The sequence below is a fragment of the Ovis aries genome, chromosome 1 (genome assembly GCF_016772045.2).
Source record: "Ovis aries strain OAR_USU_Benz2616 breed Rambouillet chromosome 1, ARS-UI_Ramb_v3.0, whole genome shotgun sequence".
Taxonomy (NCBI): Eukaryota; Metazoa; Chordata; class Mammalia; order Artiodactyla; family Bovidae; genus Ovis; species Ovis aries.
The window spans coordinates 141,017,482-141,037,772 of record NC_056054.1 but is presented as its reverse complement, the minus strand read 5'-3'; the positions used below and the strand labels follow the sequence as shown (position 1 = coordinate 141,037,772).

The following is a 20,291-nucleotide window of genomic DNA, read 5'->3' as shown; positions in this document are numbered from 1 at the left end:
ATGCCAGCTGTACCCTACTGAGAAAGTACAATGGCAGAAAAGAAAAACAAACAAACAAACAAACAAAATAAAGCAAGAAGAATCTGGCTGTAAAAGTTAGAGTAGTTTTTCTTGAGCAGAATTTATACTGAAGGTGAACTTATGGGAAATATAAGAATTAGTGTATGTCCTAGACTGAAAATATAACTCAAAATACTATCTTTAATATTTTGAAAAGAATAGAAACTAGTCCTTATTTTGCAAATGAACTTTTTCTTCTGCCATATTGTATTACTTTTACAGAAAGAAGATCATCAAGACACATGACAGAAACTGAAAAGTTTCAGATTCAATACTGTATCTTGATAATGTTATCACATTTTCAAGTTTTGCCTTTTTGTGGAAATCTTAAAACCTGCATATCTGACAGGGATGCCCCTTCCAGTCAGTTCTTAGTTCATTTATTCAACAAATATTTCACTCATAATTGTCTCCGAAGACAAAGATGAAAACATAGAAGTTTTTCTTATCAACCCCCGGTGTAGAAGAGGAGATCCTGATATAAAAGATAATATTGTAGGGCTATATGAAAATACAAGGCTCAGACAGCAGCTGTGGAGAGTAGCAGCTAAGTATGTAGATTTGGAAGCCATTCTATGAAAAGGCCGTTTTTTTACCACCCACTTCCAGTTTGAATACCTCTGCATTTGAACTACCTTTCAATTTCCTCACAATAAAACAGGAATGCAATGAATGCATTTGCCTTTTATAATCTAAATGAAGTTAAATTAATTCACGTGTATGTAAACCAAAGAACAGACTCTGGTATGTTGTTGTTCACTGTTTAGTCACTAACTGATGTCCAACTCTTTTTGACTCCATGCATTGAAGCCTGCCAGGCTTTCCTGTCCTTCACTGTCTCCCAGAGTTTGCTCAAACTCATGTCCATTGAGTCAGTGATGACATCCAAACATCTCATCCTCTGTTGCCCCCTGCTCCTGCCCTCAAACTTTCCCAGCATCAGGATCTTTTCCAACTGGTCGTCTCTTTGCATCAGGTGACCAAAATATTCAACTTCAGTATCAGTCCTTCTAGTGAATATTCAGGATTGATTTCCTTTAGAATTTACTAGTTTGATCTCCTTGTAATCCAGGGGATTCCCAAGAGTCTTCTCCAACATCACAATTTGAAAGCATCCATTTTTCTGCACTTAGCCTTCTTTATAGTGCTAGAATTTGTTAGGAAAGGTTTAACAAAAGAGGATTCAAAAGATTGTTGGGAATTTTTAAGAATGAGAATCTGATCTATAATTATTCTATGTCAGACCAGTCTTTTTAAAGCAACAACAAGAAAAAATACTAAAATGCATAAAAATTTTAACCTAGTTTTGGTGGGAGGGGTGGATATTTGTGTGGAGATCAACTTTTTTATAGTATCTGTGTTTGCCCAGTCATTCAGTTGTGTCTGGCTCTTTGCTGCCCCATGGATTATAGCCTGTCAGGCTCCTTAGTGTTGTGCCCAAGTCACAAAATCTCCCAATGACCACCAGGGAGCTGATATCCGATGCAAAAGCAAGAGAGTTTTTAATAACCAAGCTCGAGCTGGGGCTCCCACCGATACCGATGCAGCGGCTATAGGGCGGAGCCCCGAGTTTTGGGTTACATTGCTTATATAGGGTATTCTCACGTGAGAAATTTGAAAAACAGGAGTTTCCGGGTTGGGAGACGTCTAATTGGTTTCCTTCTGTGGGAGGGTTAGGTGTTGGTTTCTGATTGGTTTTTATGTTCCCCGGGCTGGCCATGGGTTCTGATTGGTTCCCATTTCCTAGGCAGACTACGTTAAGTCAGGAGATTTTGGTCTGGGGTCCGATTGGCTCGAGGGTGGTGGGGTGAGGTCAGGGGATTTCCAAAGGCTCTTGGATTTTCAAAGACTCTTTTCCTGGAACCTTACGAAGTGGAGTTTTTCTGTTAACAAAATGGAGTAGCTTAGGTCCTGCACTTAGTCCTTGGGATTTTCCAGGAAAGAATACTGGAGTGAATTGCCACTTCCTACTCCAGGGATCTTTCCCAATCAAGGATTGAACCTGCATCTCTCTCATCACTTGCATTGGCAGGAGGAATCTTTAGTGCTAGCACCATCTGGGAAGTCCTTATTATAGTTTGCCTGCAATATAGGAGACCTGTGTTCGTTCCCTGAGTAGGAAAGATCTGCTGGATAAGGAAATGGCAACCCACTCCAGTATTTTTGCCTGGAGAATTCCAAGGACAGAGGAGCTTGGCAGGCTACAGACCGTGGGGTTGAGAAGAGTTGGACACAACTGAGCAACTATCACTCATACTCACTAAAATAATAAATGCTGAAGAAGGTGTAGAGATTTCTACACTGTTGGTGGAAGTATAAATTGTTATTGCCACTGTGGAGAACATTATGGAGCTTCCTTAAAATCCAAAAGGAGTTGCCATATGATCTACTAATTCTACTCCTGGGCATATATCCAAAGAAAACTCTTATTCACAAAGATTCATGTACCTCTATGCACTGTTTACAATAGCCAAGACAAAGAAACAACCAAAATGTCCATCAACACATGAGTGGATAAAGAAGACGTGCTTTATATATATAGTGAAAGTCACTTAGTCGTGTTTGGCTCTTTGCGACTCCATTGACTGTAGCCTGCCAGGTTCCTCTACCCATGGAATTCTCCAGGCAAGAATACTGGAGTGGGTTGCCATGCCCTCCTCCAGGGGAATCTTCCCAACCCAGGGATTGAATCCACTTCTCCTGCTTTGCAGGCAGATTCTTTACTGTCTGAGCCACCAGGGAAGCCCAAGAATACTAGAGTGAATAGCCCATCCCTTCTCCAGGGAATCTTCCCAACCAAAGAACTGAACTTGGGTCTCCTGCACTGCAAGCAGATTCTTTACCAGCTGAGCAAAAAAAAAAAAAAAAAAAAGAATATCATTTAGCCATTAAAAAGGAGAAAAAATGCCATTTGAAGAAACACGGGTGGACCTGCAGGTTATCATAGTGAGCACAGTAAGTCAGACAGAGATACATACTCTATCACTTATATGTGGAATCTAAAATATGACACAAATGAACATGTCTGCAAAACGAAGACAGATTCATAAATATAGAGAATAGACGAGGCTGCCAAAGGGGACATAAAGGGAGGGAAGGACTGGGAGTTTGGGATTTTCAGAGGCAAACCAGTATATATGGGATAAATGAACAACAAAGTTGTACTGTATAGCACAAAAAACTATATTTAATACCCTGTGATAAACCATAACAGAAAAGAATATGAAAAGTAGTATATGTGTATAATTGAATCACTTTTCTGTACAGCAGAAATTAAACACAATATTGTAAATCAACTATTACTCAGTACAGTTAAAAATAAATTATTCTAGGCAATAGAAATCATTTTTAGGCAACAACAACAAATATTAAAATGCATAAACAGTTTAAATTATTAATATTTTTGGTGGGTGGGATGAACATCTGTATGAAGATGAAGTTCTTTATAGCAGCAAACTACGGAATAGTGTATATTGAGCTGGCTGTCATCCTGGAAAAATCTAAAGCACAGATTAACTAATTTTTACTATCCCTAATCTGCTTCCAGACTTTACCTTTCTTAATTTAATCAGATATTTTTGACATTTTAGACACTTGACCAATATTTAGATAAATATACTCACTTTGCTTCTAAATATGTCTGTAATAACTAATGAGTCATCACAAGAGTAGCCTATTGTTAGTTAAATTTATAAGAATTGGTCCCAAGAAGGTCAAATGAAGACTATTACATTGAAAGTTCTTTGATGGCTACTGCTGTGTGTTTTTCATCTTAATAGTCCATTCAACAAACACAATGTATGAGGTATTATATTACGTGCATGTTAATATAATAGTTTCTGGGTGACACTGGAGCCAGACATGGGATCAGTGTTAGAAAGAAAAGTATAGGTTATATGTGCTGCTCTCCGGAGTTATGTTGATAGGTTTTGTATTTGTGTTTTACTACTGTTATCTTTGTTCAATTATTTCAGGTTATTTCAGTGATTGTGGGATTGTGGCATAGAAGACTAAAAGAAAACAGACCTTAATTTAGACCAACAGCTGGTGGTTACACATGTAATTAATGGGGAAGACTGTTTACTGGTATTTATTTTAGAACCGATCCCATCCCTGCCAAAGAAAATGGCATTGCTGAAACTTCATATTTTCAAAAAGCCAGTTCGTTTGGTTTCCATGAACTTGCGGCTGTAAGAAATTTACTTAATTTTCTATACTGCATATGTAAAAGTAGGAATTTATACAGAGAATAGAGTTTTATTTTTATTCGATAATGGTCCTCTGGTTTTGATAGAGATTAAGTGAAATCCATAGCATATACTCTGGGCTATGAAATTATATGTCTTAAAATACATTTAACATGTTTTTCCATACAGTTGAAGCATTTCAGTAGCCTAATAGATACCACAAGTTGGTCTAATGAACTCCGTGGGTGACTCTGCAGCATAGTCTATGCAACTTTGACATTTTCATAATTAACCAAAGTCTGGGGATCCAGTTCTAAGTTGGTCTTTTGCCCAAGCATTCAATTTGTGAATATGATTAAGAAGTTGAATTTTATTTTTGAGCATTTGGCTTCAGTTCCTAGAAGCCATGCTACTGAAATGATTTTGTTTCTAAGCATTTCCTTGTGGAGGGTATAATTTCCATAAAATAGTGTATTTTAAGAGATATTTCAGTTCAGTAGTCTATAACATGATTTTCTCCATACAACATCCCCTTGCCTTTGCAGGACTGGTTCTTCTTCATTTTCCAGATGGCAGCTTAAATATCACTACCTAAGAATCCTTTCTTGAGTGATTATGTAGTTTCTACCAGAACATTCTCTACCTCAAATTATTTTAAACTGTGTTAATATACCATCTATGATATCTGTCATTAACATATTTAAAGGCCTCACATATATGGAAACTGTAAATTCCTCTTATTGTTTTTCCAGTGTAATTCAGATAATTGTTTGTTAACATTTTGAGGTTGTTTCTCTTTCCTGACTCTGTGGAAAACTGGAAAAAGAAATGAAAACAAAGTAAAATTTTTCTTATTTTCTTGGCTGAATATATAAGATCAAAGAACTTCAACAGCTAGCATTTATTTACATTTAGCTGTACACTAATTTTATAAGAAGATTTTCAAAAGAATAAACCTTCTTCAAAGTCTCTAATAGTATTTTTTAAGTACAACTCTCTTTCCTAATTACTCATTCTGTGATATGCTTTAAATTGATTATTGATACCATCTTCTATCACTTCTGAGCCAAAATCTGAGCATGGTGTGGAATTCTTTCTCAACGACCACTCTGTAAGTCACTGTACATATTTGTGTATATTTATGTGTATACAAATACCTTTCCTATCTGTCATAAGTACTAATTTATACCTATTTTAATTATCTGTCTGTGTTTATCTTTTTACCTATGTGTCTGTTTTTCTCTACCTTTTAAATGGGTAATCAATAGGGACCTACTGTATAGCATTGGGAACTCTGTTCAATATTCTGTAATCATCAAAATGGGAAAATAATTTGTAAAAGAATAGATACTAGAGATCAAATTGCTAACATTTATTGGATCATGGAGGAAGCAAGAAAGTTCCATATAAACATCTACTTCTTCTTCATTGACTACACTAAAGCTGTTGACTGTGGATCCACAAGAAACTGTGGAAAAATTTGCTGTATGACTCAGGGAGCTCAAACCAGTTCTCTATGACAACCTAGAGGGATGAGATGGGGTGGGAGAGGGGAGGAGGTTAAAGAAGGAGGGTACTTATGTATACCTATGGCTGATTTATGTTGATGTATGGCAGAAACCAACACAATATTGTAAAGCAATTATCCTTTACTTAAAAATAAATAAATTTTTAAAAAAGTGATATAGGAGTACCAGACCACCTTATCTGTCTCCTGAGAAACCTATATGCAGATCAAGAAATAACTGTTAGACACAGACATGGAACAACTGACTGGTTCAAAATTTGGAAAGGAGTACATCTAGGTTGTATATTGTCACCCTGCTTATTTAACTTATGTGCGGAGTAAATTATGTGAAATTCTCAGCTGGACGAATCACAAATTGGAATCAAGATTGCTGAGAGAAATAACAACAACCTCAGATATGCAGATGATACCACTCTAATGACAGAAAATGAAGAGGCACTAAAGAGTCTTTTGTTGAGTGTGAAAGAGGATAATGAAAAATCTGGCTTGAAACTCAGAAAAAAAAAAAAAAACAACTAAGATCATGGCAACCTGGTTCTATCACTTCATGGCAAATAGGTGGAGAAAAAGTAGAAACAGTGGCAGATTTTATATTCTTGTACTCCAACATCACTGTTCACAGTGACTGCAGCCATGAAATTAAAAGATACTTGCTCCCTGGAGGGAAAGCTATGACAAACCTAGACAACATATTAAAAACCAAAAACATTACTTTGCTGACAAATGTCCATCCAGTCAAAGCTATGGTTTGTCCAGTAGTCGTATATGGATGTGAGAGTGGGACCATAAAGAAGACGGACTGCCAAAGAATCGATGCTTTCAAATTGTAGTGCTGGAGAAGATTCCTGAGAGTCCCTTGGAGAGCAAGGAGGAAAAAAACAGTCAATCCTAAAGGAAATCAACCCTGAGTATTCATTGGAAGAACTGATACTGAAACTCCAATATTTAGTCCACCTGATGCGAAGAGCTGACTCATTGGAAAAGACCCTGATGCTGGGAAAGATTGAGGGCAGGAGGAGAAGGGGACGGCAGAGGATGAGATGGTTGGATGGCATCACCATCCAGTAGACATGAATCTGAGCAAATTCTGGGTGATAGTGAAGGACAGAGCAGCCTGGTGTGCAATAGTCCATGAGATGCCAAAGAGTTGGACAAGACTTATGGACAGAACAACAATAAATACACACACACACACACACACACACACACACACACACACACAACTGAATCACTTTGCTGCCCACTTGAAACAAAAACAACATTGTTAATGAACTATAGTCCAATATAAAATACAAAATTTTAATGAAATAAAATTCTAATCAGTTCCTTCCTTTCTCTCTTTATCACCTTTGCCACTTCCTGGATTCAGGTCATTTTTTGGTCTGAGCTACTGAATTCAATCTCCTGTGTTGCCCACTCCATTACATTCTAAATTTACAGAGGTATCTTTTTCTAAAAGTTGATCTCTTCCACCTTAATTCCCTGTAAGGCTCCTGAATGTCTTAAAGAAAAAAAACTAACACCTTAGGATCATGTCCATACAATTCTTCATGATGCTTCCACTGCTACTTTTCAGTTTTATCTTTTTCTTCTCTCCATTCTGAACTTTAAATATAAAAATCTGAAACTGCTTGTAATATTGAAAACACTCTTATTTTCCATATGCTTGTACCTTTGTTCAGAGAAGGCAATGGCAACCCACTCCAGTACTCTTGCCTGGAGAATCCCATGGATGGAGGAGCCTGGTAGGCTATAGTCCATGGGGTCGCTAAGAGTTGGACAAGACTGAGCGACTTCACTTTCACTTTTCACTTTCATGCATTGGAGAAGGAAATGGCAACCCACTTCAGTGTTCTTGCCTGGAGAATCCCAGGGACAGAGGAGCCTGTTGGGCTGCCGTCTGTGGGGTTGCAGAGTCGGACACGACTGAAGTGATTTAGCAGCAGCAGCAGCAGTACCTTTGTTGTTTTCTCTCTGAAACAATCTCAATGCTTTACTTATTCCAATCAACTAATGGGTACCTTTCAAAATTTGGCTGAGCTATAGATAGCATATTGAAAAGCAGAGACATTACTTTGCCAACAAAGGTCCATCTAGTCAAGGCTATGGTTTTTCCAGTGGTCATGTATGGATGTGAGAGTTGGACTGTGAAGAAGGCTGAGCACCAAAGAATTGATGCTTTTGAGCTGTGGTGTTGGAGAAGACTCTTGAGAGTCCCTTGGACTGCAAGGAGGTCCAACCAGTCCATTCTGAAGGAGATCAGCCCTGGGATTTCTTTGGAAGGAATGATGCTAAAGCTGAAACTCCAGTACTTTGGCCACCTCATGTGAAGAGTTAACTCATTGGAAAAGACTCTGATGCTGGGAGGGATTGGGGGCAGAAGGAAAAGGGGACGACAGAGGATGAGATGGCTGGGTGGCATCACTGACTTGATGCACTTCAGTCTGAGTGAACTCCGGGAGATGGTGATGGACAGGGAGGCCTGGCGTGCTGCGATTCATGGGGTCACAGAGAGTCAGACACGACTGAGCGACTGAACTGAACTGAACTGATAGCTTCATTTAAAATGAGTTTTAAAGCCTCTCGTTTCAGGTAACTGCTTCCTGTTTCCATAGTGCTTTGACTATCTCTGACAGTATTTATTACTCTATATTTATCGTGTTTCATTTTTCTGCCTCCTCCACAGGCTATGAGCTTGTTTAAGAAAAATATTATGATTTTTATCTAAATTTCTCATATATAGCATAGTATCTAGGCCAAGATTTATGTTGAACATTGTATATAAATGAAAAAAATAGTCATGGAACCAAGAATATTGTCTTCTATTTGAAAAAAAATTTTGCAACTGGAAAAAGAAGGTGTAAAAGTGATTGATATGGAAAAAAAATTGCCTCTGCTTCTGCTTACTGCATTTCAGGAAATGTTATAAGCAATTTTTATGATGGCTGCATTTTGGCAATGTAATTATCCCAAAAGACTAGTGATCCATTATTATGATCCATTTCCGTATCAGGACATTGAGACAAAAGGGAGTTTATTTACCAAAGGTCATACATTTTCTTAGCCTGGCTTCCTCTGAAAGCACAGTCTGAGATAAAGGGGTGCATTGCTAAAATTTCATTAGATAATGCAAAATCAAGGATGAAGGAATTAGGAAAATGGGACTGAGACTGAGAAAGAGACAAGCAATATAATGCAGCATTATTGAGTTGAACAACACTTGTCAATTGCAACTCTCTGGGTCTCCAACATCGTCTAAGAGGCTTTATACTGAATGTATCTCAAAACCATCTTTCCATTGAAGAGGGAAAGGGAAGACATATTCATGGATTCATGTGTCCCCTTGGTTAAATGTTTTCCCACATTTATTTCTGGGTAGGGCAAGCACAGGATGCCTTGGCATTATATGTCTTTTCATCATCAGAAATACAGCAGGGGAGGGCACTGCAGGGGAGAGACTGGAAGTAACATTGATTTGCACCCCTCTGAAGCCATTTGAAGTCCTTGTGTAGACCCTTAATGCAGCAATGTCTAGAATGGAATGGCAGCCAAAAGTCCTGGAGAAGGTCTGGCTGGAAGGGTCTGCAAAGGTACATAAGAAAAGTCTGGCATGTGCCTATGATAAATGGTGAAATCTTATTTTAAGTACTGGCAGTCTGAGTCTAGACCCTACAAATCAATGTTACCCTTCAGCTTGGACAGTAGCCGTCCTTACCCAGTGCTTTGGCAGGACATATGTCACAGAGACACACACAGAATAAAATTCTTAAAGAACTCATGGATGCTTCTGTTTCTGAAACCATACCACCTACAATCCAAAACATCTACTCTCTTGACTGCATACTGCTTAAAAGTGCGAAGTCGCTCAGTTCTGTCTGATTCTTTGCGACCCCATAGATTGTAATTCACCAGGTTCCTCCATTCATGGGATTTTCCAGGCAAGAATACTGGAGTGGGTTACCATTTCCTTCTCCAGGAGATCTTCCAGACCCAGGGATTGAACTCAGGTCTCCTGCATTGTAGGCAGACGCTTTACCATCTGAGCCACCAGAGAAGTCCTTATATTGCTTAGGAGGCAGGAAAATACTTCTGCATGATTTTTCTCTGCATCCTATATCCAAACCCGTGATAGTCGGTCATGGGGATGCTGATATGGAAGATAGACAGACTCAGAGTATGCAAAGCATGTGACCAGCTGAAACATGTAGACAAGGTGAAAAGACAAAGGATAGCCCCAAACTCTTCTCTCAGGTAGCATGACTGCAAACAAATTCTGACTTACAAAATATTTCTCTGTGTTCCAATTTGTGGCGCAGGGGTTTGCAAGAAAGTATATTCGCAATAGCTGTATGTGGCATGTAAGGTTATCCTCTACGTGGTCATCTACTCTATGATGGATTATCCTCTATGATGGTCATCCTCTATGTGGATTACTACTGAATGTTAGAATAATGAATGACTTTATTTTTATAAAATAATTTAGTAGGATTCAATTTCATTTTTAATTGAAGTGTATTTGACTTACAATATTATAATAGTTTCAGGTGTATCAGTATTAACTCAGTCACTCAGTCGTATCCTACTCTTTGAGACCGCATGGACTGCAGCACACTAGGCTTTCCTGTCCATCACCAACTCTGGAGCTTGCTCAAACTCATGTCCATTGAGTTGGTGTCACCATCCAATCATCTCATTCTCTCTTGTCCCCTTCTCCTCCTGCCTTCAATCTTTCCCAGCATCAGGGTCTTTTCCAATGAGTTAGTTCTTCGCATCACGTGGCTAAAGTGTTGGAATTTCGGTTTCCACATCAGTCGTTCCAATGAATATTCAGGACTGATTTCCTTTAGTAGTAACTGGTTTGATCTCTTTGCAGTCCAAGAGACTCTCAATAGCCTTCTCCAATACTATAGGTCAAAAGCATCAATTCTTCAGTGCTCAGCTTTCTTTAGGGTCCAACTCTCACATCCATACATGACTACTGGAAAAACCATAGCTTTGACTAGACAGACCTGTGTCAGCAAAGTAATGTCTCTGCATTTTAATGTTGTGTCTAGGTAGGTCTTAGCTTTTCTTCCAAGGAGCAAGCATCTTTTAATTTTGTGGCTGCAGTCACCATCTGCAATGGTTTTGGAGCCCAACAAAATAGTCTGTCACTGTTTCCATTGTTTCCTTATCCGTTTGCCATAAAGTGATGGGACAAGATGCTATGATCTTCATTTTTTGAATGTTGAGTTTTAAGCCAGGTTTTTCTCTCTCCTCATTCACCTTCATCAGAAGGCTTTTTAGTTCCTCTTTGCTTTCTGCCATAAGAGTGGTGTCATCTGCATATCTGAGGTTGTTGATATTTCTCCCAGCAATCTTGATTCCAGCTTGTGCTTCATCCAGCCTGCCATTTTGCATGATGTACTCTGCATATAAGTTAAATAAGCAGGGTAACAATATACAGCCTTGATATATTCCTTTCTCAATTTGGAACCAGTCCATTGTTCCATATCCAGTTCTAACTCTTGTTTCTTGTCCTCTATACATATTTATTAGAAGGTAGGTAAGATGGTCTGGTATTCCCATCTCTTTAAGACTTTTCTACAGTTTGTTGTGATCCACACAGTCAAAGGCTTTGTTGTAGTTAATAAAGCAGAAGAAGGTTGTTCTCAAGTTTCCTAGCTTTTTGTATGACCCAACAGATGAGTAATTCAACATTTTTATAAACTGTACTCCAAAGTTACTAGAAAATATTGACTATATAAAAAGGTAAATTTAAAAATTCAGTTGTATATAAAATCTAGATTTTAAGTTATATTAATCTAGTATAATTTATATTTTGCCCATATCTTTAGTAGATAATATTGAAATTTTTAAAGGAAAATGTGACTTTTTGAGGCATATATGAAAGACAGTTTAATCAGTTTAGTATAATTTCTACATTTGCTCCAATATGTATTTCTTGATGAAAATAAGTCAAGCATTATGAACTCTGAATAAAATTAAATTTGTCATTTTAGTTCTTTACATCATTAGATGTCATTAGAACATAAACTATGTAAAAATCTTGGTTAATAATAGCACAATTCATGATTTTGCTGAAAGAAATTCAAAGATAATTTATGGGATACAAATAAATAATTTATGAATTATATATGTTCACTTTATACTTACCCAGATATCCTTAGGCAGTCCACAGACTCAATCATCCAAAAACCAAATGTAACTTGGTTTTTATTATATCTAAATATTTAGATATAATGTATGCGTGGCCTTATTTGCACACTTGACCCGGATGCCACAAATACTAGGGGTGGTTTTGCCCATGTTTGTAATAAAGACCTATACTCTGTTCTACCGTCCTTCACTCCACTCCAGTACGGTAAAGTACATTACTCCAATCCAGTCGTTCACATCACTGCTTCTGTGTGTTTCAGGGATTGGGCCAATTGAGCAATTCATTCCAGTTAAACAGTTGTTAATAAATTGACAAAACTAAAGCATCATTTTAGCCCTATTAAACTACTGGTAATGTGTTTAACTAGATAATGTTTAACCATCTATATGCAAATATGGAAACACTTATAGATGACAAGGGCTAAATATTCTAACTCACTGTACAGTATTACCATAAGGCTTTTAGCTATTGAGAAAAGTCTTATTCAAATATCAGCCATCTCCTTGACTCCTCACAGAATTTTATTTAAATCATCTTAATTGATTCCTCATGCTAGAAGAAACCCCAGGTTTCCTCTTCCCTGAATGAAAGAAAAACCCAGGTAAATTGCCTTATGCCTTAAAATCATAAAGCATTTGCTTATTATCTTATTTTTGTATAAGACAAAAGTATTTCTGGACTTGTAGAAATTTTACTGAATAGTGCTAAAAGTATCCTTAAAAGATTATAGTATTCCTGCTTTTTATATATTCTCTTTTGAATGGATTTCTAATAAGGAGCTTTTTGGAGACAGATGATAATCAATAATAAAATGTTATGTAATTTTTTACCTCAAGTACTATCTCATCTCTGCTTTTTCCTGTTGAAGTCATAGACTCTGGGCAGTACTTTTCAAAAGGACACTGCTAATTTGATACTTAGCTGTTGTTTTTATGTTTGTTTCCTTAATAATTATAATTTTGATATGTTGTGCTCACTGAATTTAGATTATACAAAATTTCATTCTTGATCTCCCTGTAGAGGCCAAAGGAGAAAACAGAGCTGCTGTACAAATATCTTTAGAAGAAACTCTATGGTTGTAAGCCTACCTTAAACCACAAAGAAACCTAAATGTCTTTTTGTTTTTCCCAAAAGCTATATTTTTATTTATTGAATTTCTCAAAGAAATCTCACATAAGGAAAATGTAGGTGTTTTGTATTTTGATATGGTAAAATGGTTTTTGTTTTTCTTCTTTTATACATAAAAAATAAAGCAGAATCTCCCCATTTTAACTTGGTTCTTGCAAAATGATTTATTATTCAAAAACTGTCTTCACTTATAGGTTATTGATATCCTGTAACATGTTCTAAGTTCAGAAAAAGAGATAACATTCTTTAATAAAGTCTCTAAAGTTTTCTACCAGAAATTTAGTATAGTTAAGTCCATTTCCATGAGATAGCAAAGCCACTCATAGGCCAAATTATTTTTAAAGTAGTCTAAATATTCACTCTCAAGTACCTATGCAACTGAGACAATGTATTGGCATCATAATTAAATATTTATAAAAATCCTGCTGCATTTTGTGGGGCACAGATATATGCTCAGTGTTAAATCCTGACATGGGAGGGAAATCAGATGTCCAGGCGTGACAGATTTCTCAGTGCCAAACAGTTCAATGGTCCCAGAAAATGTTCTTGTGATCTTGACCTGAGTCAAATGGCACAAGCAGGACAGCTGGGAGGACAGATCACACTGGGGAAGGCAGGGAATCTCACCCTTCTGGCTGAGTTAAGTCCTATAGCTTGTGTTTACTACTACAATTGTTTGAACCTTGATTATGAAGTCATGACATCCAGACAACATATTTCTTACAAAATCCTTTTTGGTGCCAGAGGCCTAGACAAATTTCCTGCTTCAAGACAGATTGAAGCTCATAATCATGATGATTTGTGACATTCCCTTGCCTCCCCAAGCTACAAATAATCAGAATATTTGGCCTAGAATAAGAACTTTTCAAAGTAAATTAAATAATTTCTTTGGAAAATTTCAGAGCAGTGAAAGTTTGTGTGTATGTGTGTACTGCTGCTGTGGCTGCTTCTCTATACATCTGATTTATTCTTAGGTTAGGAGATAGCTTAACCTCTAAGATTAATATTTACCTAAAATAGCTATTATTGAATTTATCTAAAGTAACCCCTTTATCCATGGTGAAAACACTGCAGACAAGCTGGTTGTGGTTATATGTCTTAGAAATGGATTGTTCTTTACAAGAACACAATTATTTTTTTTTGAGAGCTAAACTTCTCCTACTAAGGTCAAATAGGTTTTTTAAAGTCAAGTGATGAAATTAAATGGCTGTGAAATATTTGGAATGCAAGTTAATATTTTAAAACTTACAAATGAAATTACTTTAGGAGAAAACAGTTCAAAATGTTTTATTGAACTCAGAAGTAAAGATTAGATAGTATAAAGTGCAGAAACTTGAAACAATGTATTTGTAGGGCCAAAGAGCAGTTTTATTTATAAGGAGTTTGTAGAATATGTCAATTTACTCAACTGTGGTAAGTTATTCTTGTTTTGGTTTTCAGTGTGTGAGAAATGCTATCAATTTTCTAAAGTATGGCACATTCCAGACCCTCTATCCATTCCATCAAATATCATGAGTACTGGCTACATGGAAAATATCCATCAAATACCCTATTCTATCCCATGAAACTTGTGTATAGCAAACCCCTCTGTGTGCATTGCCTTTTCCTTATTATAGTTTTTAATCTAGAAAATTCATTCTCATCCAGGAAGAGTCAACTCCAATATCACCACTGTTTGGATCCTGCCTTGACTTTTCCAGGCAAAGTGAAATTATACTTCCATTAATCAAGTATTTATAATTAATTATAGATAATAATTTAACTATCAGAAACCCCAAACCTCAATGTCTGTGCTGCGCTTTGTGTTCTTTTCTATATCCTCAAAACTTTCATACTGCCTTTCCACGTCATTGGTAATTATACCACATTGGTTGACTCATTGCTGTGCCTCTGTACACATTGCTTCTCTCCATCAGTCTCTTTGCATCTCCCACTCATTTCCCCCCTTCTCTAGTTTTCCATCCGTACCTTCATCCATATCACCACTGGATGTGACTTTTAGTTCACCAGCTCATATTAAGATGTTCACTTGGAAGACATTTTTGAAAATCAGTTACAAGATTCTGTTATCTAGTTTACTTTTTGAAGTTGCAGATAAAATAGTTAGGGCTTCTCTGATAGCTCAGTTGGTAAAGAATCGGAGTGCAATGCAGGAGACCCTGGTTCAATTCCTGGGTCAGGAAGATCTGCTGGATACAGAATAGACTACCCTCTCCAGTATTCTTGGGCTTCCCCCGTAGCTAAGCCAGTAAAGAATCTGCCTGCAGTGCAGGAGACCTGGGTTTGATCCCTGGGTTGGGAAGACCCCCTGGAGAAAAGAATGGCTACCCAGTCCAGTATTCTGGCCTGGAGAATTCCGTGGACTGTGTAGTCGATGGGGTCACAAAGAATTGGACACGACTGAGCAACTTTCACTCTTAAAAGACAGTTGAAAAAGCAGGTGATAAACCAATTCTTTAAGAGGATGTCATCTAAACCACACAGAGATAAATATGTTTGCAATATGTATTCTAGGGGACAGAAGGTACATCAATCTAAAGATGCAATTGAGCTGCCGAACTTCCAGTTTTTCTCCAAAATATCCTGAATGTCACCCATAAGTGCCTGAGACCCTCAGACCCTCCATGGATAAGTGAGGGTACACATGTCAATTTGTACATTAAATTTCTATAAAACTTGACTACTTTCTTTTTAATTTTAATATAAAATGTATAGAAATGAAGTGTTATTTTGTTTGTTTTATCACACTGAAGACTATTTAAAAAAATTTCTCTTTTAGTATCTGTTTTATACTCTACAAGGATATAATACAGCTGTGTTGAAAAATACCCTATACTAAAGTACGGAACACAATTCAGAGCAAAGACAAATTTTCTAGTGTTTTTCATTTTTTTTTTAACTCTCTTGTGGTAACTGTTTTTTAAACAGTTATATTGAAATATTCATCTACCATACAATCATAAATTTCAAGTGTATGATTAAATGGTTTTTAGTGTCTATAGAGTTGCCTGACCATCATCAATCGATTTTAGAATATTATCTTCAATCCACAAAGATCCTATATATGTTAGCATCCAATCCCTATTTTGTCCCAACTCCTCTTCTCCCCTGTCCCAGCCCTAGGCAACCACTAATCTGTATTCTCTTCCTACTTGCCTGTTCTGGACATTGCATATAAATGGAGTGAGTCATAAGTCATACGGTCTTTAGTGAGATTCTTTCAGTTATGTTTTCGAGGTTCATCTGTATTGTAACATGAATCTATACTCCATTCCTTTCAATAGCCTAATAGTATTCCATTGTATTGATACACCCCATGTTACTTATGCAACAGTTGATGGATTGATGCACATTTGAGCCTTTACACGTTTTAGCCATTATAAACAATGCTTCTATTAACATTCATGTACACGTGTTTGTATGGACATGTCTTTGTTACTTTTGGGCATTATATCTAGGAGTGGAATTACTGGATCATATGGTAACTCTGTTCAACCTTTAACTGTTAAACTATCATTCTTGTTTTCTTTGTTTTTTTTGCTTTTTTTACTTTTTTTCCCACCAGCAATGTATAAATGTTCTAGTTTCTTCAGATCCTCAGCAACACTTGTTAGTATTTTGTTTTTGATTATAGTTATCTTAGTGGGTATAAAATGAGAGCTCATCTTGTTTTGATTTGTGTTTTCTTGCTGCCAGATGATGTTGAGCATCTTTTCATATGCTAATTTCCCATTAGTGAATCTTCTTTAGCGAAATTCCTATTTAGATACTTTGCTCACTTTTAATTAGGATTATCTTTTTTTATTATTGAGTTAGAGGCATTCTTTGTATATCACAGTTATGAGAACCTTATGCGATATATGACTTGCAAAATTTCTCCTGTTTGGGGGTTGTCATCTTTCTTCTTTGACAATGTCCTTTGATGCACAAAAGTTTTTTTACTTTTCAAGACATCCAATTTATCATTTTTTTACTTTTGTTCTTTTTGTAGCATGTTTAAGAAACTATTGTCTAATACACAGTCAGAAGTTTCTAGGCCTGGGCTTTCTTCTAACAGTTTTATAGTGTTAGTTTTGATAGTTAGATCTGTGATTTATTTGAATTAATTTTTGTAGGTAGAGGTAAGTTCTATTTGTTTTAAAATGTACAGAATAATAAAAAATATTTATTTGGCCTTTGTTCCTGGTTTCTGGCCCATAACTTCTAAAATTATTGAAATCTCCTAGGTGATGGGAGTATCTTTTGTATGCTAATGACTAATGACTAGGGTCCCCTGGATATCTTTGTGATTAGGCTGATCTCCAGAAAGTCCAATGCGTAATTACAGAGTTGGAACTTTCAGGCTCATTTCACAACCTCCAAGAAGGGGAGAGACTGAGCATTGAGTTCAATCATTAATGATTGATGATTTATTCAATCATGCCTATATTATGAAACTTTATAAAAATCTCTAAATGATAGAGTTCAGAGAACTTCTAAATTAGTGACACATTGATATGCTTTGGAAGGTCATGTGCCTTGAGAGAACATGGAATTTCCATGCATCCGCCTTATACATTGCTTTATGCATCTCTTCCATTTGGCTGTATCTGAGTTTCATCCTTTATAATACCAGTGAAAGTGTTTTCGCCAGTTCTGTGAGCTGTTCTAGCAAATTATCAAACTTAAGGAGGTACCTGTGTAAACTCGAATTTACTGCTGGTGGGTGAGAAGTACAAGTGGCTTCTGGAATTTGTGTCTGATGTCTGAAGTGGGGCAGTCTTGAGAGCCTAAACCCTTAAGTGGTGGGGACTGAGCTAATTCTAGACAGTAAATGTCAGAATTAAATTGAATTGTTGGATGCTCAGTTGATGTTGAAGAATCAAAGAAACACAAAATTGGAATACTGTTTTCACTGTTATTAGAGGCCTTCCTCCCTTCTTTCTTTCTCTTTCTCACTAATGTAACTTAAGTACCATAGTAGAACAGTAATGCTTAACAAAGTCCATTTGCACTCCTGTGCTTCCCAGTCTCAATGCAATTAAGGGTCAATAGATCTTTGAGCAGCTCAGCACTGAAAAGCCGATCTAAGATTCTCCAGGCTCTCTTCCCTTCTGTTGAGACTTCAGATCTTTTTGTGGAGATGTTATACTGGCCATCAGATCAGTCCTTAAACGATTATGTGGAGTAGAGCCCTTTACTGATCTAGTGATGTGAAAGTCGCTCAGTCCTGTCCAACTCTTTGCGACCCCATGGACTATATAGTCCATGGAATTCTCCAGGCCAGAATGCTGGAGTGGGCAGCCTTTCCTTTCTCTAGGGGATCTTCCAAACCCAGGGATCAAACCCAGGTCTCCTGCATTGCAGGCAGATTCTTTACCAGTTGAGCCACAAGAGCAGCATATCTAAGCATATCTAAATATAGATATATTTCTTGTTGTTTTTCAGTCATTCGGTCTTGTCTAACTCTTTGTGACCCCATGACCTGCAGAACGCCAAGCTTCCCTGCCCTTTGCCATTTCCCGCAGGCTGCTCAAACTCATGCTCATTGAGTCAGTAATGCCATCTACGCATCTTGTCCTCTGAGGTCCCCTTCTCCTCATACATTCAGTCTTTCCCAGATGGCTTTTCACATCAGGTGGCCAAAGTATTGGGGCTTCAACTTTAGCATCAGTCCTTCTAATGAATATTCAGGATTGATTGCCCTCAGGATTGACTGGTTTGATCTCCTTGAAGTCCTAGGGACTCTCAAGAGTCTGCTCCAACACCACATTTTAAAAGCATCAATTCTTTGACATTCATCCTTCTTTATGGTCCAACTCTCACATCCATACATTACTACTGGAAAAGCCATAGCTTTGACAATATGAACCTTTATCAGTCAAGTGACGTCTCTGCTTTTTAATACACTGTCTAGGTTTGTCATAGCTTTTCTTGCAAGGAGCAAGTGTCTTTTAATTTCATGGCTGCAGTCACCATCTGCACTGATTTTTGAGCCCCCTCCCAAATAGTCTCTCACTGATTCCTGTATTTCCCCACCTATTTGCCGTGAAGTGGTGAGACAAAACGCCATGATTTTTGTTTTTTGAATGTTGTGTTTTAAGTCAGTTTTTTCATTGTCCTCTTTAATTTTCATCAAGAGACTCTTTCGTTCCCCTTTGCTTTCTGCCATAAGGGTAGTGTCATCTGCATATCTGAGGTTATCGATATTTCTCCCTGCAATCTTGATTCCAGCTTATTTTTCATCCGTCTCTATTTCTTTGCATTGAGAACTGAGGAAGGCTTTCTTATCTCTCCTGCTATTCTTTGGAACTCTGCATTCAAGCGGAGTTTGCCACTTTACTCCTTTGCCTTTAGCTACAGCCCATGGAGAAGGTAATGGCAACCCACTCCAGTACTCTTGCCAGGAAAATCCCACGGATGGAGAAGCCTGGTAGGCTGCAGTCCACAGAGTCGCTGAGTCGGGCACGACTGACCAACTTCACTTTCATTTTTCAGTTTCATACATTGGAGAAAGAAATGGCAACCCACTCCAGTATTCTTGCCTGGAGAATCCCAGGGACAGAGGAGCCTAGTAGGCTGCCGTCTATGGGGTCGCACAGAATAGGACACGACTGAAGCAACTTAGCAACAGCAACAGCAGCATGGGGTTGCAAAGGGTCGGACATGACTGAGCGATTAACACTTTCACTTACTTTTCATATGCATAATACACATATATAACTGGATAATTATCAAGCACCTGTCAAATATAAAATAGGATTTCATAATATTAGAATGAGTCATCTTACTGAACATGACTTCTAAAGTTTTATCTCTGCCATTGTAAGTTTGGGTGACTCAGGATTTTTTTCCCTATTTTGTAGTTATATAATTAGCCATTTGTGATGACTGTTACTAGAATCAAACATTGTATCCTAACAATATTGGAAGGAGAAAAAGTGGTAGTATGCAAAAAATTAAGGAAATGAATGATAGGAAGAGAAATATATTATAGAATACTGTTAGCTTTGATTGTGTTTTTGAAATAAATTCTGTTTGGCGCAAGAATAATCTCAGAAAACAAGATGAGACATTTCTGTGGCATACCAGGTTACTGACAGTGATATAACTATTCTAAGTTATCAAGAATGAATTGAGATAGTGACAGTAACAAAGTTTAGGATCAAACGAGTGTCAGGCCTGAGAGTTCTTCTAACATAGCTTTTCATTAGAATAACTCTTCATGCTTTCATCACTTCATTCACGA

The 20,291-nt window shown here is 37.3% G+C and overlaps 2 long non-coding RNA genes across 2 annotated transcripts in view; one reads left to right on the top strand and one right to left on the bottom strand.

The window, feature by feature from the left end:
• The window catches only part of LOC132659865 (uncharacterized), a 293,826-nt gene that overhangs the window by 153,195 nt on the left and 120,340 nt on the right, over window positions 1-20,291 (bottom strand). The window lies entirely within an intron of this gene.
• The window catches only part of LOC121816215 (uncharacterized), a 56,931-nt gene that overhangs the window by 13,048 nt on the left and 23,592 nt on the right, over window positions 1-20,291 (top strand). The window lies entirely within an intron of this gene.